This window comes from Mauremys reevesii, linkage group 5 (genome assembly GCF_016161935.1).
Source record: "Mauremys reevesii isolate NIE-2019 linkage group 5, ASM1616193v1, whole genome shotgun sequence".
NCBI lineage: Eukaryota > Metazoa > Chordata > Testudines > Geoemydidae > Mauremys > Mauremys reevesii.
The window spans coordinates 89,721,226-89,738,977 of record NC_052627.1 but is presented as its reverse complement, the minus strand read 5'-3'; the positions used below and the strand labels follow the sequence as shown (position 1 = coordinate 89,738,977).

General features: G+C 40.2%; 2 long non-coding RNA genes and 1 other non-coding gene across 5 annotated transcripts; 2 read left to right on the top strand and 1 right to left on the bottom strand.

Moving 5' to 3' along the window:
* Nucleotides 1-7,619: 7,619 nt before the first annotated feature.
* On the top strand, nucleotides 7,620-10,569 carry LOC120405577. 2 transcript variants are annotated; one of them, XR_005598693.1, is made up of 4 exons: nucleotides 7,620-7,914; nucleotides 9,093-9,161; nucleotides 9,623-9,725; nucleotides 10,268-10,569. It is a non-coding gene; the product is annotated as an uncharacterized LOC120405577 (long non-coding RNA). The 2 variants fall into 2 exon arrangements; XR_005598692.1 differs by having other exon boundaries at nucleotides 7,620-8,080.
* Nucleotides 9,333-9,450, top strand: LOC120407218. Its single transcript, XR_005599848.1, has one exon. It is a non-coding gene; the product is annotated as a small nucleolar RNA SNORA26 (small nucleolar RNA).
* A 4,772-nt stretch (nucleotides 10,570-15,341) lies between the features above and the next one.
* LOC120405672 lies at nucleotides 15,342-17,212 on the bottom strand. Of its 2 annotated transcripts, none has more exons than XR_005598760.1 (3): nucleotides 17,149-17,212; nucleotides 16,203-16,322; nucleotides 15,342-15,538 (listed from the first exon to the last, which is right to left on the bottom strand). It is a non-coding gene; the product is annotated as an uncharacterized LOC120405672 (long non-coding RNA). The 2 variants fall into 2 exon arrangements; XR_005598761.1 differs by lacking the exon at nucleotides 17,149-17,212 and adding an exon at nucleotides 16,826-16,957.
* Nucleotides 17,213-17,752: the final 540 nt, after the last annotated feature.

Here is a 17,752-nt window from a genome sequence, read left to right as displayed (position 1 = left end):
GGAGTGGTTCAAATGAAGAAAGAGAACTTTAAAAAAGAAACCATACACTGCAAACATCACTATGCAGATGTGATGACATGTTTTTTCCTATGACCTCATCCTCAATGATAAATTTAAAAAAATCAGGAAGTTAAGTATGGCAAATTTGTACTTGGGGGCTTTTTCGACCACAGCTTGTTACTGGAGTGTAGCACCTTCAATCTGTAGAGGCCTAAACCCTGCAGACCTTGCTTAGGCAAAACACCCTGAAGTCAAAAGGGTTTTTTCCAGATCTTGCAGTTAAGCGGCCTAAATAAAATAAGTTGTTGGTCTTAGTCCAGTTCCTAGTGGACAGGTGCCCACATTACAAATGTCATCATCAAAACTGGAACAAATTGGCAATCTTAGCCCAGGCCAAGGATTGAGTTATTGTGGAGACAGAACTACCTTTTTATCCGTGAGCATGAGGAAACCTGCACTTCTAATGTCCACTCTGTGGATAAAGGGCCAAGGTTTTCAGGCCACCTCCTTCCACAAGCCCTAAACCTTATAAAAGAACGTCACATAAAGAAACACTGAAACAAACTCATCTTAAGTGTAATTCCATTGACTTCATGGAGTTACACTACTGACGAATTTGGCTCCATGTCTTGAAGTCCATTAAACTTTGAGGGCTGGATTCTCAGTTGCACCAGGCTCTGCTTGGCACAGCTAAGGGGAAGTGGAGGAGAAGCAGAGGTAGTATTCTACACCCCACACCTCAGTCCTAGGGCAGTTGAGGCTTGAGTTAGCCTACAACTCACATTAGAGCAGCCAGTGGAAGTTCTAATGCATACTAGCTACCTAGGGGTCATTTCAGCAGCCCAGGCCATGCCTTCCTCCCCCAACCCCCTAACCCCCAAAGCTGACTGAGGTAATTAGATAGTCAGGCTTGAAAGCAGCATGAGACAAAGAACTAATTAGCCCATCTGCTCAGAAGGATAAAGAGACACAGGAAGGGAGTGCTGAGTGAGAGGAACAGGGCTAGCTAGTCTAAAGTCCTGATGTGTGGGCCAAAAGCACATAGGCTATTATAAATACACTGTTGTATGGGGACTGTAATGGTGTTGGTGGAGGGAACTCAAATAAGTGGTACTGTGAATGCACAATCAGTGGAGTCTGTGCAGTTTCTGTGGGGCAAGATGACAGGAGCAAAGGAGCACCCTATTACACAAAACACATGCAAATAAAGTGCTGATTGCCACAAACATACAGCCCAGATAGAATGAAACATCTTTAAGAACAGAAACTACAGATACTGTGCAATTAGCTATACTGAGCTTAGTTTACTTGTATTTTCCACTTTAAAAAAAACAAAGCAAAACCTGAAAAACAGCATTGCACAACTCTTGATTTAGCTTTTAACATTCAAAAGAAAAATCCAAAACCTGCCGCATGTTTCAGAAGTGTTCAGGTGAGGGGTGCTTTTCAGGAACAGGAGTTAAGATGGAAATTAATATGAAACATTTCAAAATAAAAGATATTATATTGAGATAGGGCCAGTTTTATCCAAAGGTAAAGCAAGAAACATGAAAAAAATCAACCTTTAAAACTTTATATAACAGAAATAATGGGGTGAGGGACTAGAAGGCTTGAATGAAAGAAGAAAAGATAATCTAAAAACCATTTATAGGACTGTAGATGGTACCAGAGAAAAAAATCAAGGGGTGGCAGGACTGTGAAAGGAATTAGTGAAATGTTTATCATTTACTAAGAAGTGATACCACAAAATGGAAGTCCTCATTATATCTGTAAATTCCTCTCAAACCAAGGCTTCCAATCAAATTCCCCCTTTCCAATCTACAAGGCATATTTTTATCTGCAGTGCAGATCTCTATTGGATATTCTATAATCATTCTGTGCACCAAACTTGCAGTGACATCAAAGGGAGTCCTATCGACAAGATGTAAGCAGACAAATTAAATAGCAACATGTGGAATATGATTCAGAGAGAAGTGTGATTTTCAGTTGACTATGTCAAAGATTTTAAACAGACATTTCACCCCACACTCATTTCAGAGTGTAGGGTATTTATTTATTTATTGGTGGATTTAAGAAAATGAGAGAATAATGCAGATGCTCTTGCTCCACTTTAGCTATAGGGTATCATTAACTTGATTGCTTTTCAGCTAGAGATAATTTTAAACAAGAAAAAAGCAAGACAATATAGTAGTTAGAATGGTCTTTTTCTGGCAGTTCTAGAAAAAATTATTCTTGTGGCTTTTTAATGATAAAAAAGTGATGTGGAAAGCAGCCAAAACTAGATACTTAACAGTATAGGAACAGTACAAATAAAGAACAGTGAACAATTGTTTCCACTGTATTAAAAATCAAAGTACAAACTGCTTTATCTCTTCATAATGAACAACTAACTGTGTTTCCTTTGGGTAGTAAAACAAAGAACTATTTATAACCCAATAGTGCTTATATAATATATGAACCTCTGCATTTCCTTTAGATCAATCTTGGTCATTTGGTTACAAAACTACTAACAAAAATGCTACTTGAAGCCTCTTTTATTTATTTATAAAAATAAAAGGCCAATAGCAAATATCCCTATCCCATTGGGCTAACAATGCTTTGGACTTATGTAACACCAGATGACATTTGGAAAGTGTGTTTTACAAACATTACATTAATCTTACAACACCCATGTGTAGCAAATATTAGTCTATTTTACAACAAGGGAAAGTTTGGAACAGAGAGATTAGTGACTTGTCCAAGATCACACAGGAAAGTCTGTGATGATGACAGGGAAAGAACCCAGATTTCATCCTGTGCTACAATCACAAGACTATCTTTATCCTCTAGAACAGTAGTTTTCAACCTTTGGAAATCTCAGACATAGTCTACAGAACCCCAGGGATCTGCAGACCACAGGTTGAAAACCACTGTTCTATGGTAACAACAACCTTTTGTGGACCCTTTGGACATAGTCTGCAGACCCCCAGTGGTCCGTGGGCAACAGGTTGAAAACCGCTCCCCTAAAAGTATTAGAATCTTCCACAGAAGGATTTGTTTTTATTTTTATTACAACAAAACATGGTTCAGAAATGGGTCAGCTGGCCTGCCTAAAAACGTGTGCTAAATAAGAAGCAAAATTAGCCCCTTTCGTACTAAAGGATTTGTTTTTCAAGCTGTTAAAAGAGTATGTCATTGGGAGTTAGCAGCCAAAATAATGTACAATATTTACAAATTTAAGAGTAAGAGAAAGTGGAGGTTGACTCAGTACACTAACTATTGAATGTGTGTTTGGATTTTTTAAAGATTTCAGGTTTCATATCTTGTATGGCACATCAATGTAATTTCAGTTAAAATAGTCAGGGTTTTTTGGGGGGAGCGGGGATATATATACTAACTGAAGTACCAGAAGGACTAAGAATACATACATAAGATGAATTCTTTGGAATACAAAGGTTATTTATATTGGAGGCTGACTTTTTTTGCTCAGTGAGATTTTTCCAAAACCCACCTATTATTTTACCACTAATGTTCACAAAATTTGTGTCAGAGGGACCATCACTGTTGGTAGGTCTGAGTTGGGTGTGGCTCCTACAACTCAGAGCATCAGTTGAGGGAAGGGGGAGAGGCACACTTCAGCAACACAAGCCATTCACTTATTTCCTCAAATCTAGATTTTTGTCTTGAAATAGAGAAGTATCTAATAGTCTCTTACTAGTCCAAATTAAAACAATCAAAATGAAAACTTATATGTTATATAAATACTGGACCAAATCCTTTATTGCCCCTTATTCAGGGCTGTATTATGCCATCAGTTTTTAAGTACATTTCATCATTAATTTCAATGGGAAAGACTACTTAAAATCATTGGTATGATATAGCTCATACTGCTCAGTTCTTAATCCTCCTGAAGTCAGTGGGATTTGAATAAAGGCTAATGTAAAAACAGAGGAACTGCCCTCACCTGTGACAAAAACAAAGACAAAAGGCATAGCAGAAAGAAAAATATATGATGTTTCCTATAGATTGTTTTTTGTGTTTTTTGGGAGTTTAGTCCCACCATGGACCAGTGGAAGATAGGGTCAACTTTATGACAGTCCCTAATCTCAACTGCCTTTCTGAAAATAGATATTTTCCCAGATGCAAAGGGTGGTTATCTGCTAGTGTTACATTGTCTCTCCAGCTACTGCTACAAAAAATTAGCAAGTCTTATCACCATGTCTTATAGCTGAATATGATGCATAGAGAATTAAACTCTACTGTTAGAAATACTGGCCCAAATTCATCTCTGAATATGGCCACCTTGGTTAACTGGTGCCATAAAAATTACACTGGCTGGTAGTGAGGAAATACTGATAGACTTTTGAAATAACTGTTCTTTTTATTCTTTCCCTTTGAGACTGATATTTCAGTAAGAAAACAAAACAAAACAAACCTGAAGCACCTTAGTTTTTTGTAGTTAAAATATAACAAGATTTTTAAAAAATGAAAGATTACAAAATGAAATAGATGCATATATATTAATGTAAAATATAACAAGGCCTGGTTAAATCAATAAAGTGGGTTTATAATTTTATGGCAGTAGCAGTTATTGGGTTTATTCTGTTTTGAACAGCCTTTACAATCAGTTTGATGCAATACCCTAGGGGTGCGATTATCTCATAATATACCTACTCCCGTGTCTACATTTCTGCTTAATTACATTTAATAAATCTTTGTTCCTTATGTAAATTAGTAATTTTGTACAAAACATAACAACAAGGCAGCTTTCGCATATGGAACTACAGCTTCATCTGTTTACATAATATTTATCTTTAGTGGTCCTCTACTCAGTTAAAAATATTCCCTGGCTTCTACCAGGTGGAAGCTTGCATACTGTTGCAAAAAGAAGTCTCTTCACCAGGTAGTTTATTCAGCAAGAAAAAGCACTTGTGAATTTTACAAGTTTGTTTCTTAGATATGCAAAATGTGCTTTGTAAGTGCTAATTATTAGGCATTTTGCATAAAAAGATGAGCCAAACCCTTCAAAGTCACCAAAATATGCAATTTACCAAACAAGAACAAAAATAACATAAAATTAAAGTTTATAACAAAACTGCAAAATGCTTGTTTGACCTCTTCTTCTTCTCCAGAGCTTTTTTTTACTCTAATCTACATGCGCTAATTGTAGGGAATATAAATTCTGGAAACAAAATTAAGAGGATATATTGACAGTATGTGGGCTGTAAATGGAGCCTGATCTATTTTCAGCATGTTTTTAAAATAACCCTGTAGTTGCATGCAAATTGTGATATAAATTCATGAAATATTTTTATTACAGTAGCATCTAAGGGTTCAAATCAAAACCAGGGTCCCATTGTGCTAGATACTGTACAAATATATGTAATATACAAGGTTTCTACAACTGAATGTCCCAGTCCTACAAATTATTCCATGTAGGTAAATCCCTGCAGTCATCTATCTGGGCATAAGGTTTGCTCACATAGTGCACCTGCCAAGACCAGGCCTAATTTGAAAAAAGATGCAACAAATGACCATGACAAAGTAAGGAAGTGGAGAGAGAATGAAAATAATATCAAATAGTGACATAGTTCTTGCACAACTTGGTGGTTCCAACTCATCTGAAAGACTTTATTTAAATACATAAAAGTCTGCAGCACTTTCTAGTCATCATTTCATGTCAGCAATTAGGACACATATGGGTAACTTTCTAATCTATCTAGGTTTTTATACCATCACTGAAATATCTGAGTGCTTCCAGTACTGCATTAAGCTACATGACTGCAAATCTGTCACATTGTTTGTTCTCTCATCCTCTCCCCAGAGGAAAAAGTGTGTGGAGCAGAGTGTCTTGTTTTGGTAGTGTTTGTTTTTTTAATACACCTGTTTCTATGTATTTATATTAGAGAAGATAAGGTCAAAGAAATGTGCTTTGCACATGGAGCAGAAAGTGATGCAGTTTATGATAGTCCTTAATCCCTGGGGGAAGAAGGTTGCTTTATTCTTATTACTAAGGTTAAGATTTTGTCATAGTAATTTTTAGTAAAAGTCATGGACAGGTCCTGGGCAATAAACAAAAATCCATGGAAGCCCACAACCTGTCCATGACTTTTACTAAAAATAACAGAGGAGGGACTGCCGCCCAGGGGATGGGACTGAAGCCCAGCCCTGCATGGGGGATAGGATTGACAGCCCAAGCCCCACCACCTGCAGGGGACTCCAGCCCCCGCTGCAGCCACTAACAGCTCCAGCCCTGCCATTGCAATGGGGGCTGAAGCCAAAGAAGTCATGGGGGTTCGTTAGTTATGGAATCCCTGACCTCTGTGCCTAAATCATATCCTTACTTCAGGGGCGGCTCTACGAATTTGGCCGCTCCAAGCAGGGTGGCATGCCGCAGGGGGCGCGCTGCCGGTCCCGCGGCTCTGGGGGACCTGTTGCAGACGCGCCCACGGAGGGTGTGCTGAGAGGGCGGCAGGCGGCTCCAGTCATGCCTGCGGAAGGTCCGGTCGTCCCGCGGCTCTGGTGGACCTCCCGCAGGCATGACTGCAGAAGGTCCGCCGGAGCTGCCTGCCGCCCTGCCGGCAAAATGCTGCCCCAAGCGCCCGCTTGGCGCGCTGGGGTCTGGAGCCGGCCCTGCCTTACTTATTACTGTTCTTTTGTGCCAGACTCATCAAAATAGTTTATTCTGCTGACCAACATCCCTTCCTTCAGTACTATGCAGCTGGATTCAAATCAAGGTGAAAGTCTCCGTGCTCCACTAGGAGACGAAGGCTCCTCCAGGAGATAGGGCACTAGCCTGGGCCTTAGGTTGGGAGACTGGGTTCAATTCTCTCCTCTCCCACATGCTCCCTGAGTGACTTTGCATGAGTCACTTAAACCCAGATCATAAAAGGTATTTAGGTACCAAAATGTCCCAGTGGATCTAGGCCTCGGATCCCCATGTGGAGTGAGAGTGTGTGTTTGGGAGGAGAGCTCACGGTAATTACCCATTCCTACCCACACGGGTGTTCTGAGGATAAATACACCGGGAGCCTCCTGCAGCAATGGGAAATCCTTAGACTGGCAGATACCGATCCCCAGCTAGTTTGCAGAGCTCCTACAACCCCTCCTCGAAGCTGAGGGGCGAGTGTCGAGCATGGCAGCAGCTGTGACCCCAGCGGGTCCGAGTTACACCGCGGCTACCCACGGGTTGGCTCCAATCGCTCTCGGCAGGGAACAGGGAAGTCCCGTTTTCCCGCCCCTCGCGATGCCGCCTACGCCGGCTCCTGGCCCGTCGTCTGTGTCACGCCATAATGGCGTCGCCATTGATGGCCGGGCCCGGCCCCTGGCTGCAGCCAGCCCCGAGCACCATCAGCGACCGGCCCAGCCCCGCCCCGCGCTCGCAGCACCCTGGCAAGCGACGGGCGGAGGGGGAGGAGAACACTCGGCGGCTCCCCATCACCCCGCTGGTTGGCTGAGGTCACGTGCCTCCTCCCCACCAATAGTTGCGCACTCGCGGACATGGAGTCGACCCGCGCCACTGACTGTTTCCCCCTAAAGGTTGCCCCGCCCCCAACGCGCGGAGACACTAGAGCGAGGACTAGCGTGCGAGATCTCGCGGTAACTGCCCGCCGGTATTTAAGCTCCCTGGAGGCCAAGGCTCGGTCTCTGTCCTCTCTTCCCTGCCTGGTGGTGAGGGGGCTCCTCGGCCCTGCCTCCCTGCTGAGGGCCGCGTGGGCGGCAGCAGCAGCAGCAGCAGGGACTGGGCGGCCCGACTCCTCCATGGGGAGCTGGGCCCGCGCAGGGCTCCTCGCCCCAGCCTGGCGGGGCGGCGCTGCGTTGCGCTGGCGGCTCTCCCGCCCGGGGGGGCCCTTCCGCCGCGGCCCCGCACCGCCGGTAGATGCGGGAGCCGGGTGAGGCTGGCCTGCGGGGGCAGAAATAACGAGCTTTGTGCAGGTAGCGCCGGGTCCGCCCGCGTGAGGGGCTGGCGGGGGATGCGGCCGTTGCCTGGGGGACTCCACTCCGGCCTGGCCGGTGCCTGCCCTGCCCCTCTGAGCGCTCCCCGCAGTGAGCGCTTGGCTTGTGCACTGGGAGTTGTTAACGGCCCGGCTTGGCAGCGCAGGTCAGTGTCTTCCCTTCGTCAGCGTTGGCGATATTAACGTGACAAACTAAAAATCTTCATAAACTGCCCTAGCCCTGCGCTTGGCTCCTTGAGCAATTCATTTAACAGGCTGCGGAGCTAACTGCTTTGGCAAAGTATTTTTGGCATTTTTAAAGAAAGTCTAGTCCTGTCTCTCTTCTGACATATAAATTGCTCAACGTGTGTTAAATTACTATGTTGTAAATACTTGAAAATCATGCGGGGGCGGGGGCAACTTGCACAATTAATATTTATTTAACAAATTGCATTTTTTCTCCATGTGGACAACGAAAATTGAGTAACCCGTTTTATTTACTGTTTCTTGTCCACTTGCCTAAAGGCTGTATCGTAAACATCACGCTGCAAAGAAAGTCTTAGACAAAGCTCTCTTGAAACTTTTTTTTTTAAAAGATGGAAACATTTCTACTAGGCTTTGTTACTCAGTTTAAAATCCTGTCACTTTACTAGTGTTGATTCTTGTGTGTAACTATTGCCATGTGCTTTAATCTTTACAGTGGTTGAGCACCTCATGTATACTGTTTCAATATGTATCTAAGATTCCAGTGAAAAGTTACTACACTTTTTAAACGTGGACTTTAACTTTTTAGATATTAGCCCATGCTAATATCTAAAAAGATAATACAAAATTCTTATATTTATTAAAAAGAATAAGCAGTCTATTGCAGAAACATGTATGTATGTATTTATTTATAACTTACTTGGGCTGACCATGGGTTAAATGGCTGCTGGCAAATATTGGCTGAAAGCAAATATTTTTTCCTAAACTTGAACCATTGACTTTTTTGCTTTAGAATCTGAATTGATTATTAATAGTTGGATTGTATACAAGGGATTTTATAGAATAAAAACCCAAACTATGGCTGTTGATCTCACTACTTTTTTAAGTGATTTTATGTTTATCTTTTGAAAATGTTGAACTATAAGTACCTTTTAAACATTGCATAGTAACATGTCCTTTTAAAATATTGTGCAGATAAATGGTCACACCTGACTGAAATGCTCATGAAGATGCCTCTTAGGAATGAAGTGCCTCTGCTAGAAAGTAAGCAATTCTGATTGAATGAAAGTTAGTAGCTTGCTTTGATTGTTACTTTGTGGTAGTTGTAGGTAATTCATAAAAATTCCTCTAATTTATTATCCAAATCACTAAATTACAGTGAATTTGAGAATGTTAAAGGAGTTTTGAGATTAGTTATATTTCCCCTTTTTTGCTTTGCCCTCTTAAGGCAGACTGTGCTTTAAGTGGCCAACACAGAGGGGTATAGTAATTCTCTCTCAAACCCAGAGGTGAGATTAAAACTCTTCTCTGGATCCTGTCGGGAGGAACAAACTCACAAGGAAATCAACTTAATGTGTTACAAATTTATTCAAAAAGGGAATTGTATCTTTTTTTCAAGTTCATTGACTTGAACCATTGGTGTTAGCATCAGATTACCATGCTTAGCTTTACTTTATGGTGTTAGAGAATTACTTGTGATCACATGAAGCTTTTCCTGGTTTCAGAGTCCTCAAGAATGTATTCATAATAATCAGATGCCTAGATGTACTTCATAGAACTTGCAAGACACTTTGACATAAATCTCCTCCAAGAGTGACAAATTCCCAGGTATGTAATGTAAATAGGAGCATCAGACTGAGGTGGGTGGGTACATATTTTCCACTAGTTGAAGTAAAATCTAAATTTGTGTACCTAGCTGACTTTCCAAGGTGCTTCCATGGAAACTTAACTGTGGGTCAGAAGAATAAACACTTCAGTGTAAGATTGTCTAGGCGTCCTCTGCATAATAACTTTCTTTTGCAACGAATGTTTACTAGTAATAGCTGATAGTGGAATTATAGCTCTGAAGTGAATTAGTGACACATGACTACTCCAGTTTATTGGCATAAAATAAGTTATGAACTTAATAGCTTGACTTTCATTTTTGGCTCTCTGGATGTTGTCTACATTACAAGTTTTGCTGATTTTTTTTAGCTCAACTTTAACATACCTTTTGTGGACACTAAAATTGAAACCTGGCTTACATTGATTTTAGCTGAACAACTTTAACTGGAAATGGCTGAGGAAAGCTTGAGTCATATTGAAGGCATGACAAATATATTGCATTATGAATTATTTGCTGGTGATTAAACTCTTCCTTTTTTTAACAGGGAAAAAATGAACAAAATATAAGCGATTCAAACTTGCAGTGCCTGCTTTGGTGAAAGTGTGGTGATTACTGATTTCATCCATGGTCATTTAATTTTCTGTAACATGTATCAAAAAACAGTAAGATAAGTAATGGCTAGGACAGCACAACAGTTGGTAACCTCAGTTTGCATGATTAAATTTTTGACCCAGCTCATGTTTCAGTTCTGAAATGGAATAAAACTAGTGTCATTCATCTTTGAATAATGTATTTGGGGAATGTTTTTATACTATACTCACTAATAAAGAATTTTGTAGTACAATGTACCTGGGCATTTTTTGCATGCAAATGCAGCAGAAGATGTGAAGCATGAAGAGCAGGAAGTACAATTCCTATCCCTATGTCATGGCAGGAGACACTCATTCTGAGGCATGAGTACTTCTGCTTATGCCTTGCATAGCTGGGTCACAATCTAATCAATAGACTGCTTATACACTGACAAACAAGTCACTTGTGGTCCACGGATTGAAGCAGGAGTCATTTATCAGGTGGGGGCAGACTCCACCAATTAATGACTTGGGAGATCCCATGTAGTCAACATAAAACAATTTACAAAACATAATTTACCATAAAGACATAAAAATTACACTTGGTTTCAGGATAGGAAGAGACACAAACCTTAGTTGCCTTCTGTGAAGTGTCAGTTTTAGAAAATGGAAGCTACTAAGGTTTTCATAAGAGTGGTTTCCTACAGACTTCTATATAAGTACACTACAGAAATAATTGAAGTGAGAAATATTTGTGGTGCTGTCCTTAAACTTATTCCAGTTGCCAGCTGAAGACCTTCCTTGCTTCAGTCCATCTGTTCTTTGTAGTGGCAGGCAATAAAACAGTGAGTTACAAGCCTACTCTGTTGCTGTATGAAGAAGTGGAGCATGTGATCGTATTCTGCTTTCCTTCATCTCAAAACTCATCTAAGGGCCTTGCAATTATACTACAGGGTCTAAGTAATTCAGTGGAATAACGCATTTGGAATTTAAGGCCCCAAGAACATGGAGTGGGATATTGGAAACTTAATCTTAAGCAAGAGTAGCTTGTGGCCTTATTTGCTGACCTGCCTAACTCTGCTAGAACCTTATCTATTAATTCCTGTGTCAAGCCCATAACTTATGCTATAGAGCAGTGGTTTTCAAACTTTTTCTGGTGCCCCAGTTGAAGAAAATTGCTGATGCCTGTGACCCAATGGAGCTGGGGGTGAGGGGTTCGGAGTATGGGAGGGGGCTCTGGGCCAGGGATGAGGGGGCTCCAGGTTTGTGTGTGTGTGGGGGGGGGTCTCGGTAGGGGATTGGGGCATGGGCTTATCATGGGCAGCACCTGGTCAGCAGTGCAGCAACGGTGCTAAAGCAGGCTTCCTCCCTGTCTGTGGAAGTGGCCAATGGGAGCAGGGCCTGTGTGTCTTTCTCCCACACAGCTCCCATTAGCCAGTTCCCAGCCAGTGCTTAGGGTGTGGACAGTGCCCAGAGCCCTGTGGACCCCCACCTAGGAGCCAGACCTGCTGCTGCCCACTTCCAGGGTACAGCGCAAGCCTCTCTGTGACATTCCCCCACCCCTTATAAATTAAAATTATAAATTAAAAACATTTTTTTATATTTAACACTACTATAAATGCTGGATGCAAAGCAGGGTTTGGGAGTGGAGGCCAAGAGCTTGTAACCTCTATGTAATAACCTCATGACCCCCTGAGGTGTCATCATCCCCAGTTTGAGAACCCATGCTATTGAGCAAACACATCATTTAGATATGCAGTCTTGACTTGAAGGAATAGGGAATTCACCATATCCCTAGATAAATTGTTTCAATGACTAATTATCCCAGATTATAAAAATTCATCTCAGATTTGTTGTGTGCAGTACAGTTTTGGAGGACTTGGCTAGATTTTTTTTTTCTTTTGGGCATGTGTTCCACTTTAACTTCTATGGTGTTTGTGAGAAGAGGCTGTGCACCTAATGAATAAACTGTTAAAGATGGGATAGTGCATTTTCTTTTCAAGTCTACATTACAACCTAGGTTATATGCAAAAAGACATTATCTTGAATAGTACATAAAATTTTTTTTCATGTGAAAAAAGGACAATTAGTAGATCAAGACTATACTGGAACTAAACTGTTGAAAGCAGTGTAGTAGAATCACCAAACTGTAACACTTGAGAATTAAGACCTAAATGCTCAAAAAAAAAAAAAAAAGTTCAATTTTTAAGTTTGTGGGCCCAAAATCCAGACCTCTTCCCTACAGCATTGCTGGGAGCTTTTGGCACAAGTCTTCCACATGTTAGCTAGTGCTGTCATATTGTGCTATAGACTAGCTTTGCTGGCTATAATGAGAACTAAAAAGGGAGCGCTAGAAGATCTTGTAATATTGAGTTTTACCAGCTTGGACTGATGTCTTATAGCATAAGATCCAATAATCATGCAAGTAGTTGGAGTTGGACTTTGGAAAAAATGCCTTTAAATGTTAAACTCTTAAGATACAAACTCAATAACTGAATGTATATAGACTTAAAATGCAAGTATTTTAAAACATATATTCCTCCCCCTTTATTTATCTACCAAGACCAGAGTCTTCACCTTTTACAAATGTTTATTCTTTTACTTCCCCCCCCCCCCCGCCCAGTTATCTGCCTCCTTTGAACCGTTTTTGCTCTCGCTCTAGGACTTTATTGCTACTGCACTAATGTACAAATTTCTATACACTAATGGAATACTTACAACAGGTGTTTCTCAGTAAGCTCCACTCTACCGCTAGCTAACTCTCAACTTTTCTGTAATTACTAATGTCAAATGCAGATGTGATGTGGCATGAGAAGGGTGTGCAGAGGAATAGTAATATTGCAGATAAAAGGCAAACCTTTGTTTCAGAACATATTCCTTTTAGAGGGGATTGTAAGGATAAGAGTAGACAAATATTCCTTTCTAACCCAGACAACTATTGTTCAGAGAATGTAGTCACCCACAACTTTGTTTTTTGCTCCAAAGTCTTAAGTGCAAATGCAATATTGACTACCCTTGGAACTAATGCACACATAAGTTAAATGAAACTGGCCCCTTTCTATATACAGGGAAACTATCTGCCAACTGCAATACATTTGTTTACATGGAAACTAGTTATTTAATTCACAGCTTTTAGAAATGGTTGACAAGTTATACAGTAAAATTGGTTTTACTTCAAAATAGTTTTAGATTTTAAACATCAAATAGAAATGTCAATTATATAGTGAGCACTTTTAGAGTTCTGGAAAATTATTACTTTACAATAAGTTAATAGAATTATGGTAATAATTAGTTAGAGGCCCTTCTATGTTACATGCATAAGGTTTATATTTTGTAAGAAGTGCTCTGCATAGATTGTGGTTTTGAATTGGTGATGATTAAAAGTATAATACAAATTGATTGGAAAAACAAATGACTTCAGTGAACATCCAGTGTCTTAGACAATTTACTCATTTAATCTTGGAGTAATTGAGATTCATGGAAAGATGCAAAAAAAAATGTATTAAAATAATGCAATGAATACACTTTGTTCTTTAATTTTTAGGTACATTTACACAAACAAAAGGAGTCAATCACTTATTCCTATTCATACAAAAGTATAACCCCCACTCTGATTAACTGATTGGGATTAATTATATTTTTATGGCACCTTTAACATGTAGAGCAACAAAGTATTATATTATACAGATATTGTGACAACATCCAGGAATAAGTAGCTGGAGCAAATGCAATCAATGAGAGGAAACATAAAAACTGTTGGACTACGTAGGCTGAGATTCTGCAGGCAGATCCTTGCAGCTGAATAATGCACCAATGACTAGCTGCCGTGCAGGCATCAGCTTTTGAAAACATTTTCTCAATTAGTTCACTGGAAGAAATCTAAAGGAGAGGTGGAAGGCATATATTCTCAGGTGGCACTGGAAAATAGTTATTCTAAATCACAAAGATCTGAATACTATTGTCAGTCACACAGATATAAATTTGAAGTAACTCAGTTAAACTTAGTAAAGTTACACTGGTGTAACTAATGGCAGAACTGGGCTTGATACGTGTTTCTTACATCTTGTAGACTTTGCCTGTATGTATAGTTTGTGCACCGGAGGTTGCTACTGCACCTCCGACTCTTTCCTCTGCCCTCTGCTTGTCTCCTGTTTTGAATTTGGTTGGTGACTGCAAATTTAGGTTAGCACTGACTGACTGTTCAAGCATCAGCTCCTGCTTTGAGTGGAATTGACTAAATGTACAAGATTGTTGTGAAATTTATTTAGCAGGTGTTTCTCCAACTCCAGTTTTAGGAGCTAATTGTCAGTCAAATAGACATTGAGAAAATTATAGTTTAACATCCATTCATTTGTTTTGTGAGCTGGCAGCCCACTAATGAATGAAAACCACTCTGTCATCTGGCCCACTTCCTTTAAATCAGTCGTCGTTACCACCAGTTTGAGAATCACTGATCAAAACCAAAAAGGGTAGATTAAGAAATTGCATTTCTTTAGCCTCATTAACAATGCTCTTAATCTCTGCAGCAAACATATGGGGCAGGAAAATAACTTCTTAAAGGAGGTAACCTAAATGGTAGTTCATCCTTGCCAGAGGTTTTTGCTTAATCTAGCAGTATACTCAATATTGCCTTTTGATCAACAAGAAAAATACAAAACTTTTGAGCAACTCATTCATCAAACTAATCAATCAGGCAACCATTTAATTCTGAGCTCTGACAAATACTGTATTAACAACTCAGTTCCATAACTGGGCTCAACCTGCTGTTTTTATTAGAGATGGCCAGAGCTGAGAAACTCAGATACAAACATCCTGAAGTGTGAGCTGACTTAAGTATGGGGTCCTGGTTCAAGTCTGTCATTAGTGTTGATTTTTAATGACTATGAAAGTAATAAAACATTTTAAATAATATATTTAGTTTAATTTTAAACTTTTATAACATACTGAGAAGGATGGTCCAGTTCCTCCTACAGATGTATGAATGTTACATGAATGTGAATTGTCTTTTTTAGACCTGTAATATACAAAATTGTAGGCATGCTTCCAAAATATACATACTGCATATTATGGCATTTCTGTGATTTAGTCATTACAATAATACTTTAATTAGTCTACCAGTTAGTTTTCTTCACATTGGATACTTTTTGAATTCTGGATAATGGATATAATAAGGAACTAGTTCCACAATATTTCAAATCATTCCACACATCTCAGTCCAGCATCTGCTTCTTGGCTTCTCTTTCGCACTAAGGAAAAAGATACAAAGCCATGAGGCTTATGATTGTTGTTGATGCTATGATCATAGTGTCAATCTCAGTATCAGCATATAAACCCTCTTCAAAGCCAATGGTTTGGGGTGTTGTTGGCATCTTGATGTCAAGTGCCTATATTGACTGACTTTTGCTCCTGACCCTTGTCAGTTATTCCAGATGTTTTCAAAATCTGATGCCTGCACACTAGATGCTTAGGCATTGGGTGTGTCAGCAGTGAGCTTTTCTATGTTATTGCTCACATGCCCAATGCCACGGCCTCAGGCATTGAATAGTTGGGTCCAAGTGTTGACTACTACCCATGTCATCTCTACCATTAAGATAAGCACTGGCCATGGATTGAGCCCATTAGAAATGTCTCTTTTTGTACCTCTTCTTAGTCCAATTCTTCCTGGGGCCTGAGTAGAGGAACCTCTCATGTTTCTGCTTTCTGTTGGTAAAATTTTCAAAAGTGCCTAACTCCTGTTGACTTTCAGTGAGGCTTAGGCTTCTAAGTCGCTTCTGAAAATTTAGCCTATACCTGAGTCCTGCAGTATTTATTAAAGTAAAATTCCTCAGACTTTAGGTCTGGGGACTACTTATTAACCACTTAAAGCAGGGAGCCTTGCAGGGAATGCTTGAAGAATGTGTGGTTACTTACCATAGTTGTTCTTTGAGATGATAGGGCAAATCCAGGCAACCAACCTGCCAAGCGGCCCCACTATTTTATAATCTTTCAAGAGATGCTTGAGTTTGTAGAAGGAACAGAGTGGTGTTTGGGCTGTAAAGACAAAGGCAGTTGCGCAAGAGTTGTACACTTGTCTGGCCTGTACCATGGCAATGCCCGTAGAACCACTGTTTCTGTGGTAGGAAAATGTTCCTTTTGCATATATATTAGATAAAAAAAATTATTATGCTTTGTTCTACATCTTTTTACATCTCATTTCAGAAGCAGCTAACAGTTGATGCTTTAACAAGTCAGTCTTCACTTTTCTTTGTATAGACAAGCAAAGGATAGAGGCTGAGTGACATTAACTGAAATGTACTATTGTGAAGGTTTTTCTGTTTAGAGGTCTTTGAAGTAAAGATCAGAAATTATTCTCTCACACACATATGCTTCTGCTGTTTTCAAGTGGTACTGCTCTGATACAACATATATAAACACTAAACATAAAAAGTATGATTTTTTCAGCATTATAATTAAATGAGAAATCTGGAGAATGAACAGAATGATTTGCTACTTCCAGATTAATTATGCATCTATAAATGTATTGTAAAACTCACCACAAGGTTAATTAGCTGTAACTCATGGCATTGATCCTAACAAATACCAACAATTTTAACCTGTTCAAAATGCAGCTCATAAAGAACTTGCCCTGCTGTACCTATTGAAAAGCCGGGAGGCGGGCAGTTGCAAGCCAACCTTGCCCTGCTATAGTTGAAGGTAACATAACTATTGAAAATGCAATTTAATGGAAACTGTTATTTCAGGATCTTAATTTAAGTGAAAAGTCTATGTTAAGAATGAGAGTATATATTAATAACTTAAGAGTAATTGACATTCTTGGCAATGAAAGTCTGCAGATTCATTACAATGGGTTTTTCACCTGCTTGTAGTTCCTTAGAGGCAGAACCAGACTTGTAAATCAATGCAGACTGGGACTAGCCACACCCCTGAAGACCTTATCAGTTCAGTCTGCCTCCATCAGCTGCAGGTAGGCCTAATTCACCCTCCTGCTCAGAGCATCACCAAAAGGCAATCTTATTCCTAAATTTCAGCTCATTGGATTCCAAGTTTGGGGTTGTGCAGCAAGTTTATTGGAAACACCTCTTCAGCTACTAAAGTTGCAGGCTGCAGCAGTTTCTAGCACATAATGTCTAGGCAAACCTCTCTGACATTGGCCAGGAAATCAGAGGAATAGAGAAGTAATCAGGAAAGGCCCTAGAAACACCCAGGCTACCTTCACCCTGCCAATTATTTACCAAATTATCTAACCCACACAAGCCACCATGCCCACCCACCATGCTACCCACCTTCCACCTCAACTGCTCACTCCACAAGCCACCACATCCCATTGACTGCCATCTAGACTACCTAGGGTGACCAGACAGCAAATGTGAAAAATCGGGATGGGGTGGGGGTAATAGGAGCCTATATAAGAAAAAGACCCCAAAATCAGGACATTTGGTTACCCTAAGACTACCTGGCCT